Source organism: Hyperolius riggenbachi, chromosome 12 (assembly GCF_040937935.1).
Source record: "Hyperolius riggenbachi isolate aHypRig1 chromosome 12, aHypRig1.pri, whole genome shotgun sequence".
NCBI lineage: Eukaryota > Metazoa > Chordata > Amphibia > Anura > Hyperoliidae > Hyperolius > Hyperolius riggenbachi.
The window spans coordinates 77,732,369-77,747,939 of record NC_090657.1 but is presented as its reverse complement, the minus strand read 5'-3'; the positions used below and the strand labels follow the sequence as shown (position 1 = coordinate 77,747,939).

Below are 15,571 nucleotides of genomic sequence, written 5' to 3'. Positions count from 1 at the left end.
CTGAAGCAGAAAAAAATTTATGATATAATGATAATGACTTGGTTGCGTAGTATGGATAATTACTAGAACATTAGTAGCAAAGAAAATATTCTCATATTTTTATTTTCAGTTATATCTTTTTTTTATAACATTGCATCATTCTCTAATTTTTGAAATTCACACACTACTCAGCATTTTAAATGATTTTACATAGCAGGCTAGTAAACTTTAGAACTATTATCTGCAGGGAAAAAAAAACAATACAGTGCCACACACTTGAAATAAGCTTCAGAAGACAGAACTCTCTGCAACTTTGAAAGTCGTGGCGCTCAATGGCTTTTTTGCATAGATAACAACTGGAGTTTCTTAACTCTTCCTGTACTGGAAACAATATTAGACGTATGTCTCTGCTCCTAATGTTTTATTTCTTATCTGTACTACACATACCAATCATTACCGGTACATCATATTTGTTTTTCCACTTTAGTGTCTCTTTAAATAGAGAAATTTGCACCCCAAACTGGAGTGTTAAAACTAAAAACAGTGCTTAGTATACCTAGATAACCATAGATAGATAGGCAGTGCTACATGGAGGCATCCATGGGAATAAAACCATTTTCTTTTATGAAAAGATAATAGAGGTAGGCATTACTTCTTACCCCCAGAGCAAAGACAACCAAAATCAGTAGATAACGTTTATTGGCCACAAAAACAATGCATTTTGTAGGGCCAACTCTCTTTCCCAGACATCAGTGCCTATGTAGGAATGCATCACATGCTAGAAGTATCTAAAATGCAAATAAAGACATTTTGGATATAACTTGCATGAATATACAGTACATACCATATATACATTATAAGTAGTATCATAATATAAAAAGTTATAAATTATCTTACCTCATAATAGCATCATAAGCTATAAATAGTAGATATTTTTACCTTATGTTGCTATTATGAGGTATGTTATATTTATCAGTTTTTACATTCTGATACTACGGTTTTAGAATGTGTGATATATGTATTATAAATATTTATGCAGGTTACATCCAAAAGTTCCTTCTCTGCTTTAAAGAAAACCTGTAACTTTGCAGGGAAAAAAGTAGATGCTTCCTCCCTGACCCCACCGTTGCTGGCCTGGAGCCTTTTCCTCTTCTGCGCTCTCCTCCAGGTACGAGCGCAGATGTACTGCACATGTGCAAGTACAGCCGTGCCTGCATAATAGTACAAGCCATTCTGCACTACTGCATACGTGTGGCCATACTCACGCATGTGTTCTGAGGGACCCGTGCAGGGATGGTGGGCTCCAAGATGGATCGGGAAGCCTTTAGGCTATCCAGAGGCTTCCTTCTACTGAGTTAAAGAGAACCCGAGGTGGGTTTGAAGAATATTATCTGCATACAGAGGCTGGATCTGCCTATACAGCCCAGCCTCTGTTGCTATCCCAAACCCCCCTAATATCCCCCTGCACTCTGCAATCCCTCATAAATCACAGCCACGCTGCTGACAAACAGCTTGTCAGAGCTGGCTGTGTTTATCTCTATAGTGTCAGTCTGCTGCTCTCCCCGCCTCCTGCAGAACTCCAGTCCCCGCCTGCATCCCTTCCCTCCCTGCTGATTGGAGGGAAGGGATGGGGGCAGGGACCGGAGCTATGCAGGAGGCGGGGGAGCAGCTGAGACTGACACTACAGATGTAAACACAGCCTCATAGCATGGCTGTGATTTATGAGGGATTGCAGAGTGCAGGGGGACCTTAGTGGGGTTTAGGATAGCAACAGAGGCTGGGCTGTATAGGCAGATCCAGCCTCTGTATGCAGATAACATTCTTTAAACACACCTCGGGTTCTCTTTAACGATCAAACTTTTTTATTTGTACACTGCAGGTTCACTTTAAAGATGCATTTAGTGTGTGATGTATTTCTTAAAGAAAATCTGAAGCGAAAATAAACTTATGAGTTAATGAATTTTATGTGCAGTACAGCTAACAAATAGAACATTCGTAGCAAAGAAAAGAGTCTTAGATTGTTTTCCAGTACAGGTTGAGTTAAAAAAAATGTTATCTATGCAAAAGAGCTTCTCTGAGCTATTTGACCAACTTGGCTGAATACAGTCCTGTTTTCTAAAGCACTTAAAAAGCCAAGAAACAGTGAAAGGCAGACTTCAAAGGGTCATTATTTCTGCTTTGTTTTATAGCTTAAAAGACAGAGTATGGTTTTAAAGCTGCAACTGTGAAAGAATGATGCAATGTTATAAAAATTAAAAAAAAAAACCCTATATAACTGAAAATAATAAATATGAGACTCTTTTCTTTGCTGCTAATGTTCAATTCATTATCCATACTACACATACAATTCATTATATCAGGGTTTTTTTCGCTACAGGTTAGCTTTAAAGAGACACTGAAGCGAAAAAAAAATTATGATATTATGATTTGTATGTGTAGTACAGCTAAGAAATACATCATTAAGATCAGATACATCAGTCTAATTGTTTCCAGTACAGGAAGAGTTGAGAAACTCCAGTTGTTATCTCTATGCAAACAAGCCATTAAGCTCTCCGACTAAGTTAGTCGTGGAGAGGGCTGTTATCTGACTTTTATTATCTCAACTGTTCCTGGACTATTTACTTTTCCTCTGCCAGAGGAGATGTCATTACTTCACAGACTGCTCTGAAAGAATCATTTTGAATGCTGAGTGTTGTGTAATCTGCACATATTATAGAATAATGCAATGTTAGAAAAAACACTATATACCTGAAAATAAAAGTATGAGAATATTTTCTTTGCTGCTAATCTTCTAGTAATTATTCATAGTACACAACCAATTCATTATATCATTTTTTTTTTCACTTCAGTGTCTCTTTAAGTAAGGAAACGACATCTGAGGAAGTAGGTATCATCAGGAAAATATGTAGTTTTTGTGCACAATAAAATATTTATACCAACCTTGGCAATCCTTCCTCAGGACATTAGTACACCTACTTACAATCTGTTTTAGATTTTAATAACTGATTTCTTTTCCCAATGTTCACACCCCTTCCCTTGCCTCCCCTTGGTGGTCACAGGGCCCATCTTACAAGGGTTATAAAACACTTGTGGCCATAATGATTTTCACACCTACAGGGAGTGCAGAATTATTAGGCAAATTAGTATTTTGACCACATCATCCTCTTTATGCATGTTGTCTTACTCCAAGCTGTATAGGCCCGGAAGCCTACTACCAATTAAGCATATTAGGTGATGTGCATCTCTGTAATGAGAAGGGGTGTGGTCTAATGACATCAACACCCTATATCAGGTGTGCATAATTATTAGGCAACTTCCTTTCCTTTGGCAAAATGGGTCAAAAGAAGGACTTGACAGGCTCAGAAAAGTCAAAAATAGTGAGATATCTTGCAGAGGGATGCAGCACTCTTAAAATTGCAAAGCTTCTGAAGCGTGATCATCGAACAATCAAGCGTTTCATTCAAAATAGTCAACAGGATCGCAATAAGCATGTGAAAAAACCAAGGCGCAAAATAACTTCCCATGAACTGAGAAAAGTCAAGCGTGCAGCTGCCACGATGCCACTTGCCACCAGTTTGCCCATATTTCAGAGCTGCAACATCACTGGAGTGCCCAAAACCACAAGGTGTGCAATACTCAGAGACATGGCCAAGATAAGAAAGGCTGAAAGATGACCACCACTGAACAAGACACACAAGCTGAAACGTCAAGACTGGGCCAAGAAATATCTCAAGACTGATTTTTCTAAGGTTTTATGGACTGATGAAATGAGAGTGAGTTTTGATGGGCCAGATGGATGGGCCCATGGCTGGATTGGTAAAGGGCAGAGAGCTCCAGTCTGACTCAGACGCCAGCAAGGTGGAGGTGGAGTACTGGTTTGGGCTGGTATCATTAAAGATGAGCTTGTGGGGCCTTTTCGGGTTGAGGATGGAGTCAAGCTCAACTCCCAGTCCTACTGTCAGTTTCTGGAAGACACCTTCTTCAAGCAGTAGTACAGGAAGAAGTCTGCATCCTTCAAGAAAAACATGATTTTCATGCAGGACAATGCTCCATCACACGCGTCCAAGCACTCCACAGCGTGGCTGACAAGAAAGGGTATAAAAGAAGAAAAAAAAAATTACATGGCCTCCTTGTTCACCTGATCTGAACCCCATTGAGAACCTGTGGTCCATCATAAAATGTGAGATTTACAAGGAGGGAGAACAGTACACATCTCTGAACAGTGCCTGGGAGGCTGTGGTTGCTGCTGCACGCAATGTTGATGGTGAACAGATCAAAACACTGACAGAATCTATGGATGGCAGGCTTTTGAGTGTCCTTGCAAAGAAAGGTGGCTATATTGGTCAGTGATTTGTTTTTGTTTTGTTTTTGAATGTCAGAAATGTATATTTGTGAATGTTGAGATGTTCTATTGGTTTCACTGGTAAAAATAATTGAAATGGGTATATATTTGTTTTTTGTTAAGTTGCCTAATAATTATGCACAGTAATAGTCACCTGCACACACAGATACCCCCCTAAAATAGCTAAAACTAAAAACAAACTAAAAACTACTTTCAAAAATATTCAGCTTTGATATTAATGAGTTTTTTGGGTTCATTGAGAACATAGTTATTGTTCAATAATAAAATTATTCCTCAAAAATACACCTTGCCTAATAATTCTGCACTCCCTGTATAACTACTAACCTTCCCTTCCTCCCATACAGGGAACTAAACTGCAGATCATGTGCTTTTGTGGCTACACTTGTTTTGGGTGTGACGATCATGATGGCCACACTTGTTTTATGGCCCTTGTGAAATGGGCCCGCAGGCTGTGAAGGGCACCAATGGGAGGCAAGGGAAGGGATATGCACATTGGGGGCCCCCATTAAAGTTTTCCCATGAATTGTAGTTACGCCACTGAGGTCTAAGATTTGGACAGGAATATGTGCATTGCCAGCCAAGTCCACCTATACATGCTCTAAGTGCTTCTTTTACCTGCTAGTGAGTGGTGTTCATCATATACTTTGAATGAGACATTTTGACCTATGACTCTCTATTTAAAGATTTTATTTAAATAGTTTCTCAGATTCCATAACAGCCCTGCTATCACAATAAAATTCTGCATAAAAATGTGTATACATGTATAATGTTTCCAACCAGAGGCTGACCTTAACAGCCTGCGTGAAATCGTATCCACTTCAGTGAGAAGCAAGAATTACAAGGTCTTCAAGAATCTGTTCCAGGCACATTACTCTGTAGTAACATTGTTTATAATCTGCCTTTTATATCTATTGTTTCTTTTACGAACTGTTGCTAATGACCAGTGTTACACTGTGTGCTAGCATTTTACATTCACATATTCGTGTTGGCTTTTTAATCTCTACAATATTCCCTTTATTAACAGTGCCTAATTAAAACATCTGTGTTAAGAGGCAGCCACATTAACTTCTCCGGCACAACGGAACAGAATTATTGTCGAACTGTCGGCTTTTAACAGTCTTTTTTTCCCCTTTTTTAATTAGCTGCTTTCTCTGCCTCCCCCTGTATAGAAACATTACGGAAATTAAAAAGCGGGACCCTTTCTCTTCTGGAGATCGAAGCGTGGTCAAAACACTGATTGTGGGTAAGAGATGGAGTGTGGAAAATGCGCAGTAAGGTTTTGAAGGATGTAATATTTCAAGATGTTGGTGCCTCTGTAATGGCTTGGAGAAGTGTGCCACTAAAATGAGCCTGAGGAGATTTACAGGAAAGGGCACGCGACTGCAGTCCTAAAACCTTCAATGGTGTTTAACATGGTTTAAATCTTCTGTCCCGTTACAGGCTAATTTGAACCTGTAGTCATTTTTTCTCCCACTGAGATATTGCAGGCCTTCCCTCAAGATAAGTGGTAAAGGCAAGTCTTGTTGCTTGCTTACTGTCAGTTTCTAAAGTGTTACTTCTACGTACTGTAAGTGTTTCCTAAACGTCTAGAAAGGATCAATAATGCTACATATCTACGCTATCAATCCAACCCCTTCTTTTTTATATATAAATAATTTTTATTGACTAGAACATGGTACAATGTATCAAAATGGTAATTCACAGTCACATATAACCACCAGAAAATGAAAGAAATAGTCATCACATAGAAATTAATAATAAAGAGGTAAAGCTGTCAAACCAACATTAAAGGAAACCAGTGAACCTGAGGTGAGGTGGCATAATAGTTTTATACATACCTGGGGCTTCCTCCAACCCCCTGCGCGCAGATCACTCCCACACCAGCGTCTAAAGCCTTCTAGATGCTCCTGTAGCAGCCCCGTTCTTCACGGTCAGTCAGGCGTATTGCACATGCGTGGTCCCACCATGCTCCCACTGCCTGGGAGCGTTCCGCGCCTGCGCAGTACTAAGAGCAGTTGCAAATTGCTTCCAGCCACAAGAGCGAGATGGGGGAGTGTTTTTGGCCACATTGTGCCAACTGGCAACGGAAAATGGGGCTGCTACCAGAGCATCTAGAAGGATTTAGACGTCAGCGTGGAAGCGATCTGCGCAGAGGGGGCTGGAGGAAGCCCCAGATATGTATAAAACTTTTATGCCCCCTCATCTCAGGTACACTTTAAGTGACAGTAAGGTGCCCAGTTTAACTTACCTGGAGCTTCTTCCAGACCATTGTTGTTCCATTGAGCAGCAGTGACCCTGCAAGAGCTGGCCGACAAAGCCAATCACTAGCTACTGCACACATGCAACCACATGCTTTTGTTCTCGCACTCATAGCTGGGAGTGTTCAGCCTATGCACAGTGGCAACATTTATGAACTTCAGACCACGGTAGCACAATTGAGGAGGCAGCATGCAGCTTTCTGAAGGGACAGCTGCGGAATGGATTTGACCAGGGGCGTTGCTAGGCCCAAAGATCAGTGGCACATGCCCTGGAACCATTCTGGGGTGCCCCGGATGTCCCATAGGCAGAGTCAGTGGTCGTGCCTCAATGGGGGGCATGCTGGGAGCTGTGGTGCATCAGTTGCGGATATGCTGGGCACTGTGATGCCTTTATGGGGGCTTTCAGGGAGCTGTGGTTCTTCTATGGGGGCATTTTGCTGGGCAGGCCTACTTAGGACGCTGTTAAGTTCATTTAAATTTGGCTCCACCAATGACTACACCCACATTCTGGTGCATGGCCACAATCATTTCCTGGCAGAGTGCCCAAAAGTGCCCTGAAACTCTTCAGATCCTAGCTAGCAACGCCCCTGGATTTGACCATGATAACACATAACTACAGAAAGCTGATGACTCAGCAGCAGTGATAAACTTGTATCTTAGTACAAAAGCTAAATCAGTAATACAAGTTGATGTATTGTTGATCAATTTTTTTTACAATATTCATCTATAAATTATTTAGTCAATGTTTGCCCATTGTAGAATCCTTCCTCTCCTATTTACTTTATAATATTTATCTCAGGCGGCGACATATTTCAGTACTGGCAGGTGAGCCGTCACTTAACTCCCCCTGCACCCAACTGACTGTGTAGCATACTAATACATATGCATCCTGAATATTTACTGCATTCTATTATATGTCACAACAGTGCCACATTAAGGTACCCCTGAACCAAGTGTTTTGTTTATTTTTTTCTTGCTTTTAATAATGTTTTGTGAGTGTGACATATGTCACAGCACCATCCATACCCTCCAGTGAAGCTATGGCCCCCACTCTGCTCTGCTTAGAACCCTAGGAACGATCATTCACTCCCCTTTCTTGGTTCCTCATACTGCACACAGTGCGCAGGAGAGCTGCAACATGTGTGCACTTCAAGATAGTTGTAAATACTTGTGCAAAATAGATGGACCTTATGGTCCGACAGACATAAGACATGCACAAGTATTTACACCAGTAACATGGCTCAAATGAGCCAATTTTTCGTAAAGAATCTGTGAATAGGGACCATAATACAACATCTTTATAATATTATTATTGAATCATGAAAGCCTGTCAGCTCATCATGAGTACCTCCTCATATCTGGAAGATGGTATCATAAAAACAATGTACAGTGACAGTAAAGATAGCAAGATAATGAAGCAAGGAGCGTTTCAACATCAAAGAATAATCAATGCCAGGTCACGGAAGAGGTAGATGTGGCTAGCTCAACTGTTATTGATAGCAGAAATCTACCATATGCAAAAGAGGCTAGGCTCAGCCATAAGAGGGCAAGATAAACATCACTGATCGTATGTATCCAGGGACAAGCTCAGTATCATCTGTCTAAAATACCTTAAAAAAACTTTCATTACACAAAATAAATTATGAACTGTGTCTGCATTTTCAGCCCTCATCGATTGCAGCATACTTCTAAACAAAACTGTCATAATCTCCATTTTTATCATTCTGAGGGTGAGGGGAATACAAGTAAAGAGGTTTTAACTATCATCTGTATGCAGATGACACCCAAATCTACCTCCACACCCGTGACATATCCACCACTACCATGGACAAGGTCTCCTCCTGCCTATCTGCCATCTCCTCCTGGATGTCCGCTAGGTTACTGAAACTAATGGCCCATACTCACGGGCAACTTTTTTGGGCTGTCGCTAGCACACGGGAGCGTGTGCACGACAGTTCGGCGACAGCTCGTCACCAGGTCCCTCCGCGTACACACGCGGAAGAGGGATCAGCTGTGCGACGGAAGCTGTCGCCGACGTTCCTCCCCCGCCGCCGGAAGCTCCGTGTTGTGGATAGAGGTTGCTATCGCTAGTCTGCATACTCACGCGGACTAGCAGCAGTTGAGGCGGCAACTGTCGCCAGGCGATTGACCGCGCCAATCGCCCGGCGACAGCAGCGGCGAGCGACGGTTCGGGGTGTGCGCCCGTGTTGCGTCTCATACTCACGGGCGACAATTGGAGCCCGTGAGTATGGGCCATAAATCTAGACAAAACGGAATTTATGATCTTCCCACCCCGGCCATCCCTGATGTGCAGGTCACTGTTAACCACACTACCATTCGCCCTACCTATCAAGCCCGCTGTCTGGGTGTCACACTGGACTCCGCACTCTCCTTCACTCCCCACATCTAAAACCTCACAAAGTCCTGCAACTTCCACCTTCGTAACATCTGTAAGATTCGCCCTTTCCTGACCTCTGCCACCACCAAACTCCTCATCCATGCCCTCATAATTTCCCGCCTCGACTACTGCAATGCCCTTCTGTCTGGTCTCCCCATGACCCGAATAGCCCCACTGCAGTCCATCATGAATGCGGCAGCCAGAATTATCCACTCCTCCCATCGCTCCACCAGGGCGGCTCCCCTCCATGAATCCCTCCACTGGCTTCCTAACCAGTCCAGAATCAGATTCATGATATTGTGTCTGACCTACAAATCTGTCCACAAAACCTGTCCAACCTACATTTCTGATCTTACTCAGAGATACACACCAAGCTATTCACTCCGCTCCGCCAATGAACTTCGCCTGACCGTCCCCCGCATCACCCAGTCCCATGCACGCCTCCAAGACTTCTCAAGAGCCGCTTCAACACTATGGAACTCCCTACCTCCACCCATTAGGACAGCCCCCTCCTTCACCACCTTCAAGAAGGCCCTCAAAACTCACCTTTTCACTCTGGCCTACCACCCCTCACAATTGCTCTAAACCCACACCTGAACTCTGGTCCCCTACTTCTCGTGTCCCTACCTCTCCCTCTATATTGTAAACCTTCGGGAAGGGTCCTCCTCCTTTTGTGTCCTACCTGATCATGCACCTCCATTACTGTGCACCCATGCTATGCATTTGAGTGAACCTAACTTGCCTAATCTCCATGCTCCCCTCCAGTGACTGACTAAGCATTACCTGGTACTCATACTGTGCTGTGTGATCTGGTTTTCTTGTATTTCTGTATTGTCATATTGCTGTATGTCACCCCTAAATATTGTCTGTAACCTAAATTAATGTCCAGCGATGCGTAATATGTTGGCGCTTTATAAATACAATCAATAATAATAATAATAGATGTGGAATGGTGGGAAAGACATTGTTGGGATGGACATTACTCTATAAGGTGGTAATGTACTTATAACTAAATTAGCTTAAAATTAAATAAAATAAGACTGGTCAATAATCCTTCTATTACTGACTGAGTGTACAGAAATCAGTTTAATCACGTGGAGACAAAAAACAAAAACAAAATAATAGATACTTACCTATGGAGAGGGAAGGAAAGCTCTGGGTCCTATAGAGCATTCACATTCCTCTCACAGTCCCCTCGTTCCAGCGATTTCACCTCGTTCCAATCTGCTGCCACGGGAGGCTTCGGAAGTCTTCGGGAGCCCGAGTGATCCCAAAGACGGGTGGCTCTGTAATGTGCCTGCAAGAGCGCGGGGGAAAGAGTGCTCACATAGACGCAGTGCGGAGCCACCCTTCTTCAAGAGCACTCGGGCCCCCGAAAACTTCTGAAGCCTCCCGAGGTGGCACAGAGCATGATTGGTCAAATACTGCTAAGGACGGGGGTGACAGCGTTGGAATGAGGGGACCGTAAGAGGAACAGGAAGGCTCTATAGGACCCAGAGCATTCCCTCTCAATAGTATCTTTTTTTAGTTTTTTTGTTTACATTCACTTAACCAGTTAATGGCAAACTGACTTATTAAAACGTCCTGTTTGAGCCTGTTAACGGCAACAGGACGTTTTAATAAGTTGCTCGCTCCCGCTCCGCACGTGTGCGCGCCGCTCCCGGTGCCGTTACCTGTTGGGTCTCCGCGTTAAGTGATTGGGGAAGAAGTCCTCTACCCAATCGCAATGCCTGGAATGAATGGATGTGACTGCGATCAGCGGCCATGACCATTCATAAAACAGGAAGCCGTCACAGTTCAGTAAAATGTTAAAAAAAAGTGAACACTTCCTAGTGAACAGGAGAGTGTTCACTACCACCATCTTATGGCCAAAAAGTTACATTACACATACAGGCACATACATAATCATATACGTATACACAATATTAATTAAAAATTAATAACTTACACTTCCAAAGCCCCCCCCCCCCAAAAAGAAAGAAAACATTTATACAAAAAAAAAATCAGTTTAAAAAAAAAAACATAAATAGTTGCTTTAGGGACTCAGCTTTTTTATATTTTATGAGGGAATATTACTAAACCTTTACTACATAGGGGCTTGTAATTATGGATCGGACAAAAAAAGAAAAAAAAACAGAAAAATAACACTTATATTTCCACATAATATATTGTCAACATACATTGTGATAGGGTCATAATTTAAACGGTTTAATAATTGGGACAACTGGGCAAACAAAATGTGTCTGTTTTAAGCACAGGAGAAAGTTTAATTTTAAAACTACAATGCCCGAAAACTGAGAAATAATGAATTGTTTCCCACTATTTTCTTATTTTCCCCGTTAAAACGCATATAGAGTAAATCAAAATCAAAATGTACTACCCACAGAAAGCCTAATTGGTGGTGAAAAAAACGAGGCATAGATCATTTTGTTCTGATAAGTAGTAATAAAGTTATTAGGGAATAAAAGGGAGGAGCACTGACAGGTGAAAAGTGCTCTGGTCCATTAGGGTAAAAACCACTTGGGGTGAACTGGTTAAACATGCTTAATTAGAACTACATTGGCAACCAGCCCTCCCCAGTCTCCAACCATTCTAATGTATTGTAACCCTCCAGTAAAACCGCTGTAGACACATTAGATCACAATGCACTAGAGGTGGACATGTATTATTTCACACACAGGACAGGCTGGCACAGGTTGTCTGGTGTCCCTTTGTATATTACTGGCCTGACACTATAAAAGTTGAAGCAGGACAATAGAAATTTAAGTTCCACCCTCCTTGGTTTTACACTGTACACATTTTACACTGTCCAGTCTGGCTACGGAGCCTTAAGGTATACTTAACCTTGTAGTCCATTAAATGTGCAATTGCTTGTACTGTACCTCCAGTGGGAGGACAAAGTTGGTCCTATGCAGCAGAGAATGTACCAAGGCCTGCTGGGACATTTCTAGGACAATTTCTGATATAGTAAGCTTCTGATATAGTAAACTGCTTTTCCTGGTCCCTGCTGTGGTGCCTATGGCACGACCCATGCAAGCACCCCTCTAGATACGCCTCTGCCTTTTAGTTTACTACAACTAGATTATACTGTACTACCAAACACTATCTGTGTTAGGAAAGCAAAACTGTGTCTCTCCTTTGAAAAAGCCCCTGTTGAAATCTCCTGTTCCTTAGTAGGTAGGCTATTTATTCATTTATATTTTACTTATTAACGGCTGCAGAGGGGCATCAGGGGTTGGGCTTAAAGTACCCATGAAAAGTTGAAAAAAAGTGAATTAAGTCCATGGTAGGGTGGATTAGCTGCTGGTGACCATCCTCGTTGTCTTTGGGGTACCCTCCTTATCCTCGTCCTTTTTATATTGAACTAGCCCTCTCAATCGAATAATCCAGAGGAAGTGCGTGTGGGTGTGCATGAGTGATTCTGAACTGTGCATGTGCGAGTCGTGAATCAAGCAAGCCCAGCAAAAAGAAGTGGTTGTGCATGAAAGAATGAAGATGTGCATGAGCGATTTCTATCATTGGGCTTGTGCCCAGCAGATGCCGACCTCGCTGGGTCGGCATCTAATGCGCCTGCACGAGTGCTGCAGGTGATCGCACTCACATGGTCAGGAGCCTGCAACGGAGGGGACCCTGGACCACCGGAGCTGCAGCGAGGGACAGAACGGCTGCCAGGGGCTTGTTACATAACAGTAAATATTGGTGTCCAGGCATGGACGCATAAAAGCATAACACTTCAACATCCAAAATACATAAAAAGCGAGAAAAATTGATGCAACTGGAGCTCCAAACATTTATGAAATTAGTCAGCGCTTTGGTCAAAATCACATAAGTTGAAGAAAACAGCAAAAGGAAAGAAATAAAAAAGGAAAAAGCTAGTAGGCCCAATGTCAGAGTACTATATTGTTTCAGAATCGAGAAAGATCATTAGTTAATAGAGAGGTTGTGGCCTATGCCACTATACCAGAAGCTGCTCCACCGCTAAAAGCAATCCAAGGAGATCACGTCTACTATTCTTTTTTTTTTAAACTTTCTGAACACTTCGGTGTGCTTTACATCATGTCCACTGATCTAGTTTACAAATATCTACAAACAAATGTAAGATAAAAAGCTTTTGCACAGAAAAATATTAATAAACAGTACAGCAGAACTATCTAATCACAGGGTATGAAATTGTACTGTGATTCTTGTTGCTGCTCGTCGCAGAAGAGCCCAGCCTGTCTCTGCTGTCTCTCTGTATCTCCAGTGCAGTCTAGAATGAAGAATGCAAGAGGCCATATAGTTCTCATCACGCTACATGAACTCATCAGAAAAGATTATGCCTGAGACCCGTTTAGCTCTCCTCTCTGCAGAGTTCAGGTCCAGAGCAATGATTTCCAGGTAGTTAAAAGATAAGGGACTTATACATTAGTTTTTATTCTAAGGGAATGCTTAGCTAGCACTGGCCTCTCAGTAAGGTTAAGTGTTGCCTTTAAGCATTATACACTAAAGTTAATGCATTTACACTCAGGGTAATGTGCAATAATAGGAACATCACTCGCTGTCGACACACTGCAGAGAAGTTTAGGACTTCAGAAAATATTCGTCTGATCTAGTATGACCACGGTAAGCTACATACATATCATCTGACTTCTCCACCCAACAAATACTGAAATGTGCTAGGTCAAAAAATAATCTGCTTCAGCAACTTTTAGTAATAAGTTGGATAGGAAAGAAAGAGGGTAAATTATTCCTAACCCAGATACAGCACTAATTCCACTGTTTTGGACATCTTCCAAAAATGATAAGATCATTTCTATACCTCGTACCAGTATGTTATATTAATTTATCGAACTGAACATCTAACATGTTAAAAATGTAGATGCCATTCCCGGCCTTGTAGCATCAGGATCCCATGTTCAAATATGAGCCAGGACACTATCTGCACAGAGTTTGTATGTTTTCTCTTCATTTGTGCAAGTTTCTTCTGGGAAAATTGATAACCTTCCACATCCTACAAACAAACGGATAAGTCAAATGTTTCCCCGCAAAACTGGTCTTAAAGAGAACCTGTACTGAGTAAAATTATTTAAAATAAACACATGAGGTAACTTCAATTGAACATTACATCGTTATCTTGCCATCAGTTCCTCTCAAAAGCTCACTATTTTCTTCTGACAATGATCCCTTCCAGTTCTGACAACATTTTGTCAGAACTGAAATGTATCAGTTGCTGTCAGTTACAGCTGAGAGGAGAGCTGGTGTGTCCATGTTTCCCTATGGCTCAAGTGGGCGATGTTACAGTTTAACTGTGTGATGACCAGGAAGCTGTTATGGGGTAACCGCCATTTTCAAAATGGAGGACAGAGAATTCCCTTGATCACAGTGGACAAACAGGACACAGGAGAGGAGAAAGAGATTGAGGAGTAGACTACATGGGAGGTACGTATGACCTGGGTATGTTGATTTTCACTTTTAATTTTCAGTTCAGGTTTTCTTTAAGGCTCATACACATGTGCAACTTTTCCACCCAACTATCATCCAAACTTGGTCTGTTGGACGACAGTTGGGGTGTGAACGTGTGACAAACTATCAGACAAACGACTGATAACAGGCTGTTTGCCCGATCCAACAGGCGGATCGACTCGCACGACTGTAGGGCTGATATTGTACAGTTGGCCGGGTGTGTACAAGTTGTTTGAATGACTTGTACTTTTTTTGAATGAGGCTACATTGTGCAGTCCATCGTTCCGCTTGGGTGCGCAATATGCAAATGAGTTGGTTGTTCAGTTGGTTGTTGCATGGAAAATGCAAGCCGTGCAATCCCTTGGTCGTGTGGTTGGTCATGTCCTCGGTTTGGTTGTGTGGAAAAATTGCATGTGTGTAGGAGCTTTAAGATTATGATAGGAGCATAAAACTATGGCTGTGGTAGGAATTAGATTATATTCTCCTCTGAGAACAGACAGTGACATGACTATGTATTCTTTAAAGTGTTGCAGAAGATAGAAGTTCTAAGTGTAAGTAGGATTACTTTTTTCACTTAACAAATTCTCATTCTACATTTTTTTTTCAAAATGGTAAAAAAGATAGAAAAGAAAATGTAGTAATGTGTAGCATCGAAGCATGAATCTAAATATCCCTTATCACTTCTGCATTAGGTGAATCCTAAATGAATTATAGATTATCAACAATGGAACATGAAGAGACAAAAGGTCGATGGCTGGAAACTATGGTATGGAAATATAGAAATATCTCAGTTGACGTCCCCAAAACATGAAGAAATCAGTAGGTGGTTTAGCTTCTGTGACAACTGACCTTTTTAACATCTGTTTACAACCCAGATTCACAAAATAAAAATTAGTCACTTTCCCAGTAAAGGTTTAGCACTTATAGAAACGTTTCTCACTCAGCTTACAAAACAGCAAATGCAAAAGGTGTACATTTCAAGCACGTATAACAACATCATAACTAGTCCAGATATGCTTTGTGATTTCTGGTGACCAAATCAGAAATTGGGTTAGCAAACCAATGCAAATGTATGCCTGACTGCCATGGACAATTGAGCATTACTCTTTGAGCTAGGCTGTTAAACAAGCC

At 41.8% G+C, this 15,571-nt stretch overlaps 1 long non-coding RNA gene across 2 annotated transcripts in view; it reads left to right on the top strand.

Annotated features, from left to right (window-relative positions):
• The window catches only part of LOC137542453 (uncharacterized), a 207,467-nt gene that overhangs the window by 133,844 nt on the left and 58,052 nt on the right, over positions 1–15,571 (top strand). Inside the window, exon 2 of one of the 2 annotated variants that reach the window (XR_011025435.1) lies at positions 5,512–5,585. The exons of the other annotated variant lie outside the window; for it this stretch is intronic. This is a non-coding gene — a long non-coding RNA (uncharacterized lncRNA). The remainder of the gene's footprint in view (positions 1–5,511; positions 5,586–15,571) is intronic. 2 annotated transcript variants of the gene reach the window in all.